This window comes from Lynx rufus, unplaced genomic scaffold, assembly GCF_022079265.1.
Source record: "Lynx rufus isolate CCGP_SWC_20201006 ecotype Redwood Valley unplaced genomic scaffold, mLynRuf1.p SCAF_3, whole genome shotgun sequence".
NCBI classification, from domain to species: Eukaryota; Metazoa; Chordata; class Mammalia; order Carnivora; family Felidae; genus Lynx; species Lynx rufus.
In genome coordinates, this window is record NW_025814845.1 from 186,944,762 (window position 1) to 186,963,029 (window position 18,268).

General features: G+C 39.6%; 1 pseudogene; it reads left to right on the plus strand.

The window, feature by feature from the left end:
• LOC124521245 (voltage-dependent anion-selective channel protein 3-like) overlaps positions 1-17,586 on the plus strand; it is a 53,801-nt pseudogene extending 36,215 nt beyond the window's left edge.
• The last annotated feature ends 682 nt before the right edge of the window (positions 17,587-18,268 follow it).

Sequence of the window (18,268 nt, forward strand, 5' to 3'; positions counted from 1 at the left end):
CAGATTTGGAAGATAAAAGAGGTCATTTTATGCTACTGTCTTCATTCCTTCATTCTTTCACTCATTCAGCTGTTCAGGGATGTCCTCAGGGAAGCTCATGTGCCCACAGCATTGCTGTTTTCCTGGCCACCAAACTTTGTTATGCTTTTCTTATGACCTGTGTACTATCTGTAGCCTCCTCTGGATGCAAAGTTCCATGAGGAAGGAGGTCAGTATCTATCCTACCTCAGCACTTAGCACGTAAAAGGTGCTTGATTAATATTTGTGGAAAGCTGAATGAATGACAAATGGATGGTTGAATAAATGAAGGCTGACTATCTTCCACTCTTCATTGGAAAATTCACCCGTGAGGATGTGGTTGTATTCATGCATGCTCCAATCTTGTCTTCAAACACTGCCAATAGGGAGTTGATATATCATTAAATGCTTCTCCACCATACAGACCATTAAAATCCAGTAGTCCATTTTACCATGACTGTGGTATTCACAGATATTTTCTAAATTTTATTTCTCATTGTTTCCAATAGGTAATATATATTGATGATTCTAAAGTCAAAGCAATATAACAAGGAGTACTTTGTGAAGTTTTTACTCTGTTCCCCATGACCCGTCCCCACCCATTCTAGGTGGGGTGACCATGCAGACTGGTTTGTCTAGGACAGTCCCAAACTGTACCAACTGTGTCGATATAAATATTAATGGTGATTCCTTTCCCTTTCAAAAATATCCCATTTAGACAAAAAATAATATGGTTACCCTATCTGTAGTTAACTATTTTCACTACTTCCTTCAAGCTTTTCTTTATGCAGAATCAAGCAAATAAGAGAGGAATACGGTTGGTTTCTCTTTTCCCCAGAACCTGACCTGGCTCCCTAGACCTGCCAAAGAAATGCTAGCATATTAATATTTTGTTCTAATAAATGATAAGTTTTATCTTATTCTTTAATGTTTACTTATTTTGAGAGAGAAAGAGAGAAAGCAGGGGAGGGGCAGAGAGAGAGGGAGAGAGAGAATCCCAAGGAGGCTCTGTACTGTCAGCACAGAGCCTGATGCAGGGCTCGATCCCACGAACCGTGAGATCATGACCAGAGCCAGAGTCAAGCGTCAGACACTTCACCAACTGAGCCACCCAGGCACCCCAAATGATGAGGTATAAAACATTCTTTAAATCAAATACCTTCATGAATGCTAAGAACTTTCAATATATTCCTATTTTTTCCCTTAATAATTAACAGTTTTCCCACTAAATCTCCTAATAAAATGGTTGCTAGCCAGTGGTTCTTCTTTAGTCTGATATGTAAGGATTTTTAAGAACTACAGAAGGCTGTTGTGCCAAAAAATTTTCAGGGAGTAGAATAATTGTGTGTGTAGCATTTAGGAAGCACTTACCTCTCATCACACTTTTCAGATCCTTTGGGCTATTGAGGTAAATTGAGTTAATTGCCCACATCCTACTGTTAGAGTGGCCTTGCTTGAATAAAGGAAATTAGCCCAATTGGAAGCTAGAAATCAGGCTATGTCGTATAAGTCATGGGTGAAGAATTTCTCAAACCGTGGTCCTTGGGCCACCTATGTGTGAATCAGCTGAAGTACTTTATTAGAGGATAAAGTCTACTGAGTTTCTCTGTACCACTTTTTTTTCCACATGTCATTTTTCTGATCATTATCAATGTTGTCCGTAGTTATTGAACAAAAGCCATGTGCAGGACACCGGACCAATGCTCTGCAGGAACCTCCTAGCTCCTCACACCCTGAGTTTTAGAGATTATTTCTTTCTCTTTCTTTCTTTCTTTCTTTCTTTCTTTCTTTCTTTCTTGTCTCATGATTTTTAAAAAGTATTTTCTTGGGGTGCCTGGGTGGCTCGGCTGATTAAGCGTCCAACTTCAGCTCAGGTCATGATCTCACAGTTCATGGGTTCAAGCCCCGCATCAGGCTCTGTGCTGACCGCTCAGAGCCTGGAGCCTGCTTCAGATTCTGTGTGTCCCTCTCTCTGCCCCTCCCCCACCCATGCTCTGTCTCTCTCTCTCTCTCCCCCTCAAAAATAAATAAACATTAAAAAAAATTTTAAAAAGCATTTTCTTATGAAAATTTTATTTATTTATTAACATTCATTTATTTTTTGAGAGACAGAGACAGAGACAGAGCATGAGCAGGGCAGGGGCAGAGAGAGAGGGAGACACAGATTCTGAGGCCGGCTCCTGGCTCTGAGCTGTCAGCACAGAGCCTGACGTGGGGCTTGAACTCACGAACCGCGAGATCATGACCTGAGCTGAAGTCGGATGCTTAACAGACGGAGCCACCCAGACGCCCCTCTTATGAAAATTTTAAAACACAGGTGAAAGGAGAACAGTATAATAATCTCCACGTAGCCATTATCAGCTTGAATGATGACCAACCCATAGCCAACTTGGTTTCATCTGTGTCCCCACCAAGGTTTTCACATCCTTGGGAATCCCAGACATCCTCCGTTCCATCTGTATATATATGTTAGCATGTATGGAGAATTCTTCCCTCTCCTACAGAGGGGCAGCTGATAGGAGAGGGACTTGGGCGGCACCTGGCATGGGTGGAGGGAGAGCATCTCAGGTCCAGCTGGGTGTCCTGTGGATCTCCTCTGGGCTGGCTATTAACCTACGAGGTGTTTGTACTAGGCACATTTTGAGGTCCCTTTGGCTCTAAGACACAAGTTCTGTCCTTTCCCCCGAGGGGCTGTCCCTGCTGGGTTGTTGGAGGCCCAGACACGAGGGCATTCACTGAGGCCAGTTCTGGGCTGGGGTGTCCACATCTCCATTGAACACGGGTGGCTGAAGCGCATTCTTGTCATAAGCTAAGTGCTTCGTTATGGCTCGAATACCGCGCCAGACTTTTTCCACCCTTCACTAGGTTTGTTTCTGAACCTCATCAGCATTTTGCCCGCATTCCTTTGCCCTGTACAAGCAATTTGTTCCAAAAAGCATTCGCTCCTCTGCAACACGCGATATCCTGCTTGAATTGGAAGTAGGTCTTTTCTCCTTTTTGAAGAAAAGATGGCCCACCTGCAATATAACAATTTGTTTTTACAGAGAAAACCCAAGCCCTTCATTGTGGGATAAAATGCCACTTTGTGATCTTGTGGCCATGATAGGCTACCATTTGTAATCCTCTAAAACCCTAAAAGCCTGCAACCCAGTGTGTTACTGACCTAGGCAAGCCTGGTGCATAACAGTGGGAAAACCGAAGCTCGCACGGCTTTGCATCAATAACAGAGAGAGCGAGAACAAACCACTAACCCAAACTGCAGGCACTACAAAAGAAACCTTTTAATTAGGTCAGCGTTATAAAGTTTCCTACTAAATTGTTAGAGGGGATATGTGAAGAGTAGGCTCTTGATTGATCTTTGGCCCAGAAAGGAGAGGGCTTCTTACCGTCGACATTGCTTTTCATAAAGTGGTGAAGTTGGCAATATCCCATTCTCGTTACTCTGCTTTCTGCTACCCTGCAGAAAAGTTGTTTTCTGAAAGCAAAAAGTTGGTTTTTCTCCAATACATTCCAATAGCAAAGGTCTTTCATCATTAGGTGAACTCTGTTTAAAAGAGGTACATTTCCGGGGCGCCTGGGTGGCGCAGTCGGTTAAGCGTCCGACTTCAGCCAGGTCACGATCTCGCGGTCCGTGAGTTCGAGCCCCGCGTCAGGCTCTGGGCTGATGGCTCAGAGCCTGGAGCCTGTTTCCGATTCTGTGTCTCCCTCTCTCTCTGCCCCTCCCCCGTTCATGCTCTGTCTCTCTCTGTCCCAAAAATAAATAAACGTTGAAAAAAATTAAAAAAAAAAAAAAAAGAGGTACATTTCCTCAGCCTTAAGACGCTATTCTGCTGTCTTGTGAAAGATCACAGTTTCAGGGTAAGAAGCAAAGGGTTGGGACACACAGGCTCAGATTTCTCAGTCTCTTCTGTGTCTTGCTGTGTGACTGCCCAGATGCGTGTGTCCTAAGACCCTTGGTGGGAGCCTGTTGAACAAAATCTACCACCGTACAAGATACCCTGGAGAAAAGAAGCAGCACTAGGTTGCATTTTTCTTGTTGCATCTTTAACAGCTTGAAAAATTGGACCTGAATAAAAATGTAAAAAATGTAAGCAAAGAAAAGTAAATTTTAACCACAATCAGCTACCTTTTTCACCCAAATAATTGACAAAGATTTCAAAGAACGTTAATGCTCTAAGTTAGCAATGGAGTGGGAAAAGGGGTCACTGATAACGAGAGGACCTGTTGGTACAACATTTCGGAAGAGCACTTTGGCAGTACATGTCAAAAATCCTCTACAGTGAATATCCTGTAATCTACTAATCTCTCTTCTAAGAATTTATCTCAAGAAATAATCAGACAGGGGTTCAAAACTGTCCACAACAGATGTTTACGAGCGGAAAAAAATCGACGTCCAAGAATGTAGATTTGGTGAAGGAAGTTGTTATACATTTGTAAAATGGAATCTCTGAAGTCATAAAAAATTATAAGGTAGAGCTATATTTATGGTCATGGAAATATCGCACAACACATTTTTTTCCTTGTGCATCTATCCCTTGTCTGTTTCCCTCCTCCTCTTTGCAATGATGGGTGCTCCTATCAACTCTAGAGAACATCAGTAAACAGGTACTCTGCTCCACTGGGATCTAGATAGACATTAGAATTCCAAGAGGATATGAGTATTGTTACCATTCCAGTTAAACAATACAAGGAACCCGCTGGTTCCTTTAATGAAATCACACTCAGAGATCATCATGAAGGTCAAATCTCCATTTGGGAAACAGCTGAACCGTGTGGTCACTGCTCTTGTTGTCAGATAATCATCTTCCATTACTGTCCTTGGAGGTATTCCCTGCGGAGGGAATATTTCCTCATTCAATATTTTCTGCATAAAGGTCTTGATGGAAAAGTGAAATTAGTCCCAGCTGGAAAACTAGAAATAAAATGACAAAATGCCAATTTAATATTGACACAGGTAAAAAGGAAGGATGTCCCTTTTTACTTAAAAGTCTTTAAATCCAAAAGATATATTTGTAGACATTTGTAGACCTGCAAAGGGAGAAGAATGGAGAGCAAGCATTTGAGGTGGGTGGAGGAAATGCTCAACAACAATGAGAAATTTGGTCCAAATTCTCCCCAAGCTATGGAAGTTTATTTATAAATGTAAAAATGTGTTCATTAAATAGACACTGATCAAGCACCTGTTGTGTGGCAGCTCAGATATGTAAAGAGAAGCAAGGCAGCCTCCCCTCAAAGATCTCCCAGGAACCCTGACGGCCCTGGATTCGGTAGGGGGACTAGAATGTGTCTCAGTTCTGCTCTAGGTAGGCAAAGCCCCCTTCTACATAACCTCCAATGCCCTTTTTTTCACAACCATGAACTAATTCCACTAACTGATCGTTTCAGTGTCACGTAGATAAAACCTGTCCTCCATCTGTCGAGATGTCCTGGAGCTCTTCCTTCTCTGCATTCTTTCTCCAGGTAATCTCATGTAGTCTCATGGCTTCAAATACCATCCAGGTCCCATGAGTCCAGGCTGGCCTCTCCAGTCCCTACCTTTCCCCTGAGTTCCACAACCAAGTACGCGCCTGCCTATTTGACAGCTTGGACATCGGATGCGCTTCTCAGATCTCACCAGGGGCGGTGGCCCAGGTCCTCCACTCTGCCTGGCCAGCCCTGCCGTCACCGGGGCTACACTCTGTGGCTGCTGTCACTCGGCACGAGAAGGGGAAGGAGGAGAGGTCCACCTTCCTCCGTGGTTCAGTTGCCAAATTGCTTATCGACTCCGTTATTTCCCTCCTTTTCCCTTGACTCTGCGCTGGAAATTCTGTCAGAAGTTCTCCTGGACTCCATAGCTGCCTTCTCCTGCATGTGTTTTGGATTAGGGTTTCCTCAATTAACAGGATCCCATCTGCTTTTAATCACTCACGAATTTCCTCAAAGTTTGAAGCTTTCTGTCTGTGCTTCTTATTTTTTTTTTTTCTCTCTCTCTCTTTTTAATGCGTTCTTTGAATGTTTTAAGATTTTTTTTTTTTGGACATTTTGGGTAGAGAAAGATGCACTCTGTTTTTCATCTTGATTTAATATCTAACCTTTCTCACAGATTCAGTGTTGTTCTGAATGTAAGCCAATTGAATGACTCAATCATTTTGTTAATTATCATCGTGTGCTCTGGGACTATACTACCTTCAGGGGATGGATAGCACTCCCGTACCCAAACACTATGTGACCCCCAGTCGATTACTGAAGAAGTAGAAAGCAATCAGAGGTCTAAGGGTTATTGTTTCTTTTAGCTATGAATTGTCACTTCTCACTTCTTTCAATGTGTCTTGCTATTATACTTGGTAGTCTAATGTTTAATACAGTTGCTTTTCCTTTAGAAAAAAATATATGTGCTTTATAGAAGCTTTTGCTTCTTTAAAAAAAATTTTTTTTAATGCTTATTTATTTTTGAGAGAGAGAGAGACAGAGCACTGGTGGGGGAGGGGCAGAGAGAGAGGGACACACAGAATCCGAAGCAGGTTTCAGGCTCCGAGCTGCCAGCACAGAGCCTGGCATGGGGGCTTGAACTCACAGACCAGGAGATCATGACCTGAGCTGAAGTCAAATGCTTAACCAACTGAGCCACCCAGGTGCCCCTAGAAGCGTTTGCTTCTTAACCCTCCCTTAAGGGGAGGTGATTATTTCTGTTTTTGCAATTACATTTAATAAGAAAAATTTCTCAGATCACTTCTTTTTAAATAGGTGATATTTTACTATAATTATACTTTTTTTAAAAAAACAACCTTGAAACAAAATACAATTGGTTTGTTTCAGCTGGACCCTGCATTTGAAGAGAGCACTACATAATTTAGTTCTCAAATTGTTCTATTATCAAAGGGAATAGGAGTTCTCTGGAGACAAAATAATTTGTTCTATTGTCTTCAGGGTACTGGAGGAAATAAAAGCTTATAGCAAGGCTATGTGAATATCCTCTGCTCTTAAAATATAATATCTTCCTCTATCTCATCAGCTAGGTAAGAGGTTGTAACGGTTAATTTTTTGTCACCTTGGCCGGACCATGATATCCAGATATTTGGTCAAACATTAACCCGAATATTTCTATGAGGGTGTTTTGGATGAGATTTACATCTGAATCAGTGGATTTTGAGTCAAGCAGATCGACCTCCATAAGGTTCATGGGCCGCATCCAATCAGTTGAAGGCCTTAATAGAATTAAGACTGACCTCACCAGAGCAAGAGGGAATTCTGCCCGCAGATGGTCTTTGGACTCAAACTGCAGCATCAGCTATACCTGACTCGCCCATCCTGCAGATTTTGGATTTGCCAGCATCCGTAATTATATGATCTGACTCCTTAAAACAAGTCTCTTTATGTATATAAATATAAATATATTAAGTACGAATATATAAAGCATTAATGTGTCGAAATATATAAATATAATATCAAGCATGCCGTATATTACATATATTTTGTAGATGTATTTAACCCTAAATGGACTTGGAGTCCTTGTACATTTTCACACTGAGGGATAGAAGTTACAGAAGTCAGAGTGAACCCTACACATAGTCATGTAACTGCTTTGAGAATAGAGATCAAGCCCTTCTGAAGAGATAGTTTTGTAGATCGACTTGCTCATTACTACCTTTGTAGACACCCCTGGACGATGAACTCTATTTTTCTACTAAAAACCATGATGGCAGTCTTGCTTCTAATCCACTAGGCATTTCTTGAATGTTGGATTTAATTCAACAACCTGAATCACTCTGTATAGCTATGATTTCATACCTCTGCTAAATCCCTAGAGTTGACACTTGACCTTGTCTCCCAGTCTTCCTGGCCTTCCCAGTTACTGAATTGTACCTTCATGTCCAGGTAAGTAACATTCGCTCATTTCCTCACTCACCAGACTCCTGGTCTCAGCCAGACCAGGTCTTCTTCTCTGCTTCCCACACAATGACCATAATGAGTGCCACAGACCTTACGCTGGGTTTTCCTAATTTTCACAACAACCTGACAAATTGGCAAGTGTCTTTTGTCTTAATTTCTAATGTAGTTCATATGTTTTAATGTTATATTCTGCAGTGTAAAGTTGGCCTAAATAGGAAGACTATTTTTAAAACATTCCATGCTAAGTATGTCATCACAAACTAATGGTAACCTTGGAGAACACAACTGAGACCTGATTATTCAAACAAAATAAATAATAAAAAATAAAATAAAATAAAACAAAATAAAGTAAAATAAAATAAAATATAACTGAGCAGCACTTAACCTTTTAATAACGCAGAACTAGACATCCAGCTCTACTTGAATCAGTCAAGGTCAAGTCAGGAGATTCAAACCCCCACAGTTAGTTTAACAGACAGAATTTAATATAAAGTATTCTAAACTAGGTAGGTAGGTTTAATATTAGTCTAGGTAATGGGAGTTGGCTTCTATTACTGCTATAACAAATTACCTCAGATTTAGTGGCCTGAGACCACACAGTAACAGATTTGTTACTTTAAATTTCTAGAAGGTCAGAAGTCCAAAATCATTTCTAGCGGGCTAAAATCAAAGTGTCAGTAGAATTGTGTTCCTTTTGGAGGCTCCAGGGCATTTATGTTTCCTTGCCTATTCCAACTACCAGAGGCCATCTGCATTTTTTCATCTCGTTGGCCCTGGCTTCACTCCATCCTCTGCTTCCCCTGGCACACCCCCTTTTCTGACTCTGACCCTCTGCCTCCCTCTCATAAGGACCCTTGTGATTACGCGGGGCCCATGCAGATAATTCAGGAGAATCTTCCCATCTCAAGATCCTTAACTGATAAATTCTTTTTGCCATGTAAGGTAACAGGTTCACAGGTTTTGGGGATTAGGATGTGGATGTCTTTAGGGGGACCATTATTCTACCCATCAAAGTAACTGACAAGGCAAAAATGGAACACTAAGGTGTTGCATTTTATAGACTGACTTAGCAACTGCAGGAAGCAGCAACCCATCTAGGGTTCCAATGAAGGGAAGATGTTGGAATGCTGACAATTTTGAAGCTTAGAGAAAAGTCCCACGGAGCAGAAGCGCAGACCTCTGAGGACAAGAGGCCGGCAGCTAGTGGTGGCGTCTCTGAGGGGGCGGGGGTGGGACACTGAGGCAGGTTCTCTAAAGGTTAAGAGAACTGGAAACTGCTGCCTGTGGCACAGAGTAAGGCTTCAGGGGGCAGGAAGCAGGGCTTCTGCTGCTGACCGGAACAGGAAGCAAACAGGAAGCTACAAAAAGGAGTAGGTTTCTTTCCTTCCTCCTGCCTACTAGGCGCCCTCTAATGCTCCTTGTTGGCACTCCAAGAGAGAGCCAGCTGGCACGAGAAAATTGTGGGTAGAGTACCAGCCCCACCATTACGAAGCAGAGCACAGAAGGTAAATCAGAACTTGAGAGACAATAGTTTTATAAGTGGTACATGACTCAATGTGACAAAAAGCAAAAAGCATAAATCCACCAATTGTTTTGATTATGTATCCTTGAGACAAGACTTTTTCTCTCAGTTCATTGTTTTGTTTTGTTTTGTTTTGTTTATATGTTGTAGCTTCAGCTCACTTTAAGACACATGTATGGAGGGGCGCCTGGGTGGCTCAGTTGGCTAAGCATCTGACTCCAGCTCAGGTCATGATCTCCCGGTTTGTGGGTTTGAGCCCCATGTCAGGCTCCGTGCTGACAGCTCGGAGCCTGGAGCCTGCTTAGGATTCTGTGTCTTCCTCTTTCTCTGCCCCTCCCCTGCTTGTGCTCTGTCTTTCTCTCAAAAAAATAAAACATTAAAAAAAGAGACACGGGGCGCCTGGGTGGCGCAGTCGGTTAAGCGTCCGACTTCAGCCAGGTCACGATCTCGCGGTCTGTGAGTTCGAGCCCCGCGTCAGGCTCTGGGCTGATGGCTCAGAGCCTGGAGCCTGTTTCCGATTCTGTGTCTCCCTCTCTCTCTGCCCCTCCCCCGTTCATGCTGTGTCTCTCTCTGTCCCAAAAATAAATAAAACGTTGAAAAAAAAAATTAAAAAAAAAAAAAAGAGACACATGTATGGAAATTATATAGTGTTTTTAGATATACTCTAGGTAATGCAATGATTATCAAACTTTTAGAAAAGATGTACCCTTGGATTATTTTGTTTTCTAACACTCCAGGCAATCTCCTTCAATCCCTTCTCATATATGTTTAGTTTCTAATTAAAGCTATTCGTTCATTTGTCTGAAAATTTCATACCTTTCTTTGAAACAACTAAAGATAATGCAGGATAACTCAAAACAAGAGGAGAATTTCTGGGTCAGTACAGTAAATGGTTTCATCAAACCATTTCATAACAGCAAGTGCAAAGAAATCCACAGAGGAGACATCCTGAGTCAGAAGTTCAGAGTAAGAAACATATATCCTATTTTGAGAGTGCAATCTCTGCATTTTTACTCATATTCTGATCTATTTTGATGGCTTGTGTGAACAGTCTTTCCAAATGTAGTTTCCCATTTTCAAATGCCAGATTTGTGTTCAACATTACTAGATATGTTGTCTAATATACTCCCCATATTACCAACCTGCTCTTCAATTATAAAAGCAAGACTAAAAGAGCTCAAAGTTCTTGGGTCTATCTAGCATCGTGTGCTCCCCATGTTGACTTCCAAAATGTACCAGGTTAGAGCACCTGCAGTACTGTGCTTGGTGCCCTCTTTTGTTCTCAAGTAAACGAATCTTGAAGCTCTGAGGTCCTACCTAGCCTGGGATGGCTTGTTTGGCTTTCAACATCATTCAGTACACTTTCTTGTCATGACAATGAAGAAAGACCTCAAGCTAAAATATTTAACTGCTTCTCATACTTCATTCTCAATAATTCTGTCTCCTTTCCTCTCCCTCGTTTATAAATGCATCTTTTGACTTGGTACAGTGACACTAAATTGCTACAACTCTGGAAATTGTACTTTTCTTTCAAGTCATGGATCAACCAGTTCACTGGAGCTGGACTGGACGACAGTTTACTGAACTGGAAAGAGTTCACTGGACCCCTTTGTAAGCAGATTTTTAAGAAAAAGAAGCCAAGGCAAGGAAAAAAATTATGCCAGGAATTTATTCCAAAAAATATTCTTCAGGATAAGTTGGGTCTGTGTAGACTCATCCTAGTCCCATACACGTTTGACATCTTCCATCTCTTCAATAAAGGCTATGATCAAAGTGGTAATCCTAAAAAACTGATGATAAAGTCCTAACGTAACAAAAATTATTGAAATACATGATATGCCTTGTAATTACTGAAGCAGAAAATAATAGATTAACTTATGGAAAAGTTATTTTTCAATAGGAATTTATATTTAAAGGAGTTTGCGGTTTGAGAACTTTTATTTCCTTGATTTCTATTTTACCACCACTTCATTTTCTATTATTTTTCTTGATGATAAAGCTTCTTTGAAGATTTGTTTATTTATTTTCAAATGCTACTGCCCTTTTGCTTTAGTAATACTACTCTGCTCTTAGTTTGGCTTTTTTTTCCCTCCACCCTCACAACCACCATGGAGTTATCCTAATTTTTATATTTTATATCTTTACTATTCCTCACATCTCTTTATCAGTTAATTTTTTGAGTGGCAATTGTTTTGTCCCTAAGAATTGATCAACCAATTGCATCTTATATTCTTATTTTATTACCCAAGTAACTGTAGTATATATCATTTACTTTCCCTCTCTCAATTTCTTGTATGTTCTCACTAATAACTTGACAATTGAGGTTTATATAACAAATTCCATTACACTTCCCAGGCAAATGTACCAAAGTAGGGAGGTGACTAGTCATAAGGTAGAATATATACAGGAGATAAAACATATAAAAGATAGCATATAGACGATAACAGAGATATTGAAGACTACCTAAGAGGCTATAGCTGTATTTCACTTGTACTGTTTATGTTCTTTGTTTTCATGTTCATGTGCATCTGATTTCTAATACTTTATTTTGTAGACTTTTTCTTCACTCTGATTCATTTATACCTAAACATTTGTGTTCTGGGAGGCCCCCTTCTGATTGTGGTAATCTAAGTAATTCAGATTAATCCTATTGCTAACAGCTAGAAGAGCTGAACAATTATTTTTTAAAAATGTTTGAAGGCATCAGGGAATTAAGAAGCCAGTGAAGAATCATGGAGCCAAGATCTTAGAAAAGAAGGAAAACAGGAAGATGGGCATTGCATTCGGGACTCTGGAGCTTCTAGAAGAGGCAGATGAGAGGCTGAGGAGTTCAATAGAGGGTGACAAGGATCCAAGTACCCCTCTAAACTTTGGATAAACTACATGGCTGCACCCTAGGACTAAGTGTGAACTATAAATAATCTAATCTCAATAAGTGAACTATAAATAATCTAATCTCAAAGGGACTAAAGCAGCTTCAAATAATCCCAATCCCTTGTTAGACTCAGGTTATTTAGGATTGCTAGAACCTTTAGCTCTTACCAAGAAGAAAAACATAAATCCTCTCTACTGAAAGAGACTATCATCTTAAACTTCAGTGTTTCTCTACAATTTTTCATGTACTATATCTAATATTCGCTTTTAAATAATCAAGACTATGACGAGACAAGTTAATGTAATAGATAACCAAAGGGGAAAACACACACAAAAAATGACTTATAGGTATCCGGATAATCAGACACAGATGTTAAAATAACTGTACTAATATGTTTACAGAAATAAAAGACATAATTGAGAATTTTTACAGAAAACTGGAAATTATTTTTAAAATGAAACTTCGGGAACAGAAAAATTTGGCAATGAGTTTAACAGCTAGAGAGAGAAATAGGAAATGGAAAGATCAGTAATAAATATCCAAAATAAAAGCACAGAGAAACAAAAGTACAGTAAATGAAGAAAAGGGACTAAGAAACATAAAAGATACAGTGAAAAGTTTTGTGGTATGCATAATTGGTGTCCAGAAGGAGAAGAAAGAAGAGAATTGGACAGTATTGTTATCTGCCAAGATAACACCTGAGAATTTTCCAAAATGGATTGATGATATCAAACTACAGATTTAAGAAGCACTATAGAACCAAGCAGATAACTATAAAAACACACCTAAGCATAGTATGGTACAACTGCTGAAAATGAAGGGTAAAAAAGGTCTCAAAAGTAGCTAATAAAAGAAGAAACATTACCTTCAAAGTAATAGCAATAAGACTGACAGTTTACTTTCCAATAGACACAATAAAAGCCAGGAGACAATGGAATGGTGTCTTCAAAATATTAAGAGAAAATAATCACAATCTATATTTCAGTACCATCCAAAATATCCTTCAAAAATGTAAGCGAAATAAATACATTTTTGGACAGATAAAAATAGAATTCATCAGCAGCAGACCTACACTAATGAAAATAAAGATGTTTTTCAGGCAGAAAGAAAATTATTCCAGACAGCAGCTCAGAGATGCAAAAAGAATGAAGAGAAAAATATAAGATACACAGAAAGGAGAAATAAAAATAATTATTGATGACTGAGATCATAGTGATAAAATTTTATGGGGTTTAAATATATAAAAATCAAAATGCATGGCAAAACCACTTTGAAAACAATTTGGTAGTTTCTTTAAAAAAATTAAACAAACATATGAGACCTAGCAATTCCAATATCCATCAAGTGGTGAATGTATAAATAAATTGTGGACTATTAACACAATAGAATATCATTCAGCTATACATAGTAGTGAACTAGTGATATCTGTAAGAACATGAATGAATCTCAAAACATGAGATAGTCTTAAGGATCATGATGATCTCAAAGAAATCAATCAGGGGCGCCTGGGTGACTTAGTTGTGTCCAACTTTGGCTCAGGTCATGATATCTTCATTGGTGAGCCTGGCATCGGGCTCTGTGCTGACAGCTTGGAGCCTGGAGCCTGCTTTGGATTCTGTGTCTCCCTCTCTCTCTGCCCCTCCCCGACTCATGCCCTGTCTCTCTCTCTCAAAAATAAATAAACATTAAAAAATTTTTAAAAATCAATCACAACCAACCAATCTTAAAGAGATCAATAGTTACCTAAGCATGAGATGACTTTTCAGGGTGAAGTAAATGTTCTATATCACGATGGTCACATGGGTGTATGCATTTGTCAGAACTCCTCAAACTGTACACTTAAAACAGGAACATTTTATGCCGTGCCAACTCCTTCTTAATAAAGTTAATTAGGGGCGCCTGGGTGGCGCAGTCGGTTAAGCGTCCGACTTCAGCCAGGTCACGATCTCGCAGTCTGTGAGTTCGAGCCCCGCGTCGGGCTCTGGGCTGATGGCTCAGAGCCTGGAGCCTGTTTCCGATTCTGTGTCTCCCTCTCTCTCTGCCCCTCCCCTGTTCATGCTCTGTCTCTCTCTGTCCCAAAAATAAATAAACGTTGAAAAAAAAAATAAAGTTAATTAAATTGACAAACATATGGCAAAATAGCATCTAAGTTGGATAATAAGGTAAATATAGTTAAAGTGCCATAAAGTTCTAGTACTGTCCAGGAAGAGATAAAAGTATTTCTATTTGATGTTGATTTTTTTTTAAGGATGTGTGTAATAATATCTAGGGTCACCACTAAAAGAATAGTAAAGTAATGTATAAATGCCAAAATGAGTGGGAAAATGGGATAACAGAAACAATCAATTTGAAAGTAATAAAAGAAACATAGACTATGTGGGACAACTAGAAAGCAAATGGTAAGATGGTAGATCTGGAGTGAGAAAACAACTATATGCTGCTTATAAGAAACACATCACAAAGATCAGGACACAGAAATATTGAAAGTAAGGTAATAAAAAAAAGATGTATCATGCAAATACTAACCAAAAAAGCCAGGGTTATTATATTATTATCAGACAAAGTGGACTTTAAGGAAGAAATAATTGGTAGAGATAGACTATTTTATAAAAATAAGTAGTTTAATTTACCAGAAATATATAGTGATTCTAAACTGTATGCGCTTAATAAAATAGCCTTAAAATGTGTAAGGCAAAACTCAGCATAACTACAGGAAGAAATGGATAAATCTCCAAGCATAGTGTGAAATTTTCACATGCCTTTCCCATTAAGGAGATAAAAAATATAGATTTGGACTTCACAATTAACAAATCTGGCCTAATTGATAGATAAACAATATTTCACTCAACACTGTAGATTTCATTTTTAAAATTACATTTGGATTATTTATAAAAATTACCACATGCTAGGTTTAAATCAAACCATAACAAACACCAAAGGATTGAAATGATATAGCTTATTGTCTGGCAGTAGTGGAATTACATTAGAAATAAATTATAAATAGACCATTTGAAGATCCCTCCAGGTATGAAAATTAAGAATTATCCTCTGAATAACCCATAAGCCAATGAAGAAATAACAATGGAGGGGTGCCTGGGAGGCTCAGTTGGTTAAGCGTCTGACCTCGGCTCAGGTCATGATCTCAAGGTTTGTGAGTTGGAGCCCTGCGTCGGGCTCTGTGCTGATATCTCAGAGCGTGGAGCCTGCTTCAGATTCTGTGCCCTTTCCCCTTTCCCCATTCTCTGCCCTTTCCCCACTTGTGCTCTGTCTCTCTCTCTCTCTCTCAAAAGTAAATAAACATGAAAAAAAAGAAAGAAAGAACAAGGGGAATTAGAAAATATTTTACTGGAATGATAATGAAAATATTGCAAAGCATATTGGTTGCAGTTAATGCCATACTTAGAGGAAAATTTATACCCTTACAACACATATAATAGAAAAGAAGAAAAGCTGAAAAATCACTGATCTAAGTATCTATCTCAAAAAGTTGGAAAGTTATCTAACTCAAAGTGGAAGAGAGGAAAACATAATAAGAAGAGAACTAAATGGAATATAAAGTAAATACAACAGAGAGAGGGCCAACACAACAAGAAGTTGGCTCTTTGAAAAGACTAATAAAGTCCTAATTCCCTGGTGAGATCAAAGAAAAAAAGGTAAAAATAACCCATGTCAAGAAGGAAAGAGGGGACTCTGTTATAGATCCTACAAATATTTAAAATATTATAAGAGGATGTTATAACAATGTTATGTAAATAACTAAATTTTTTTTTTACCAGTGGAAAATTTTCCAGAAAAGCAGTGTTAACCTAAACTGACACAAGAAAATCTCTGTAGTCCTATAACAATAAAAGAAATGGAACACATAATTTTAAATTTTCCATAAAAAAAATAAATCCAGATTACTTCACTGGTGAATTTTACCAAATATTTGAGCAAAAATTATGCCAATTGTATATATATATATTTTTTTCAACGTTTATTTATTTTTGGGACAGAGAGAGACAGAGCATGAATGGGGGAGGGGCAGAGAGAGAGGGAGACACAGAATCGGAAACAGGCTCCAGGCTCTGAGCCATCAGCCCAGAGCCCGACGCGGGGCTCGAACTCACGGACTGCGAGATCGTGACCTGGCTGAAGTCGGACGCTTAACCGACTGCGCCACCCAGGCGCCCCGCCAATTGTATATAAACTTCTCCAGAGAATAGAGACACTTTCCATTTTGTCTTCTGAGGCCAGTGTTTCTTCAATACCAAAACCTGACAAGCACATTATAAAAAAGGAAAATTACAGGCTAATAACATGATGTTTTACATAAATGTAAAAAAATAAATAAATTAACTCCTAGCAAAATAAATCCAGCAATGTCTGGTGAATACACTGTGACCAAACGGGGCTATTCCAAGAATGTGAGAATGGTTTAATATTCTGGTTGCCCTGGCAGAATGGGGACAAGCCCTCTGGCTGGAGATACATGTAACACACTGACTTAGCATGACCTGGGAATGGCTGCCAAGGATGTCTTCAACAGAGGATTTGGTTTTGGTATAGTCAGTAGATCTGAGAACCAAATCTTGTAGCGGAGTGGAATTTTCTACTTCTGGTCATGCTTCCACGGATACAGGGAAAGCATCAGACCACCTAGAGACCAAATAGAAGATCTGTAACTGGGGACTTACTTCCAACCAACAAATGGAACATGGCCAATACTCTTGGGACGGAAGCTTCTTTGTAGAGTAAGTTGGCTGAAGGGTTGAAACTGACTCTCGGTACCATATTTATACTGAGGGAGAGCAGAAAATTGAAATCCCCTATAAATAAGATTGTTTCTGTCTTGACGGTGATGCGGATACAGATTTTTCTGGACCAACCATCTGTGACTGGGCTGTGTTAGCCACTGGAGGTTGCTTGCTGGCTCTCAGATGAGTTTTGACACAGCCAAATCCAAACTGTCACAGGATCATTTTGCCCTGGGCTACAGGGATGCATACCTCCAGCTGCACACGCATGTAAACGATGGCACTGAATTTGGAGGTTCTATCTACCAGGGGCTCAAAACGAGAAGACTGAATTGCCAGTGAACCTGGCTTGCGTAGCTGTCACCAGCACCTGTTTTGACGTTGCTGCTAAATACACACTGGCTTGTAGAACTTCTCTGTAGGCCAAAGTGAGTAATCCCAGTCTGATTGGACTGGGTTATACTCAAACCTTTCAGCCAGTAGTCAAACCTACCCTATCAGCTTTCACTGATGGAAAGAACATGAATGCAGGAGGTCACAAGTTTGGGGTGGGGTCCGAGCTATGAAGCTTCACGTGGTTTTGAGTAAAGCATCCGTTTTGTCTCTGGACATGAAGAGAAATGGACACACTGTGTTCGGGCCTTAAAACTCTTCTGTGAAATTTCAGAAGCGTGAACTTTTTATTCTTCCCAAGAATGGTAATAATCTTCCCCACACTGAAGTCTAGAGATCCTAAGTCCATCCTAAGGTTGGTGCTTGAAGGCAGGCCGAGAATTGTCACGTCTGTGCCACATTTCAGTTCAGTGCCACAGTGTTATTTTCACATGCGTGCCTCAGTGACAATGTAGTGTTGGGTTATAAAGGAAGTGTGATCCAAGCTTCCACTTTATACATCATGTCTTGCATGTCCCACATGTTTCAAGACCTTTTAAAAGATAATGGTCTCTGTGCTGTACTGGAACTTTTGTTTTGCAGCAGAGTAAAATGAAATAAATCCATCACGTTTGGAACAACAACGACAACAACGACGACAACAACAGAATCGTTTAACGTTTGAAAAAAAAATGAAATTTGTCACTTTAACGGAATAAAGGGGAAAACAACATGTTACCTTCCAGATAATTTCTGAACAAGAACTTGCCCAAAGCCAATATATATTCATGAACAGAACTTTTACCAAATATAAATAAAATTGCTTGAATCTAATAAAATGTACCTATAAATAATCTTACACAAACACGATTGAAT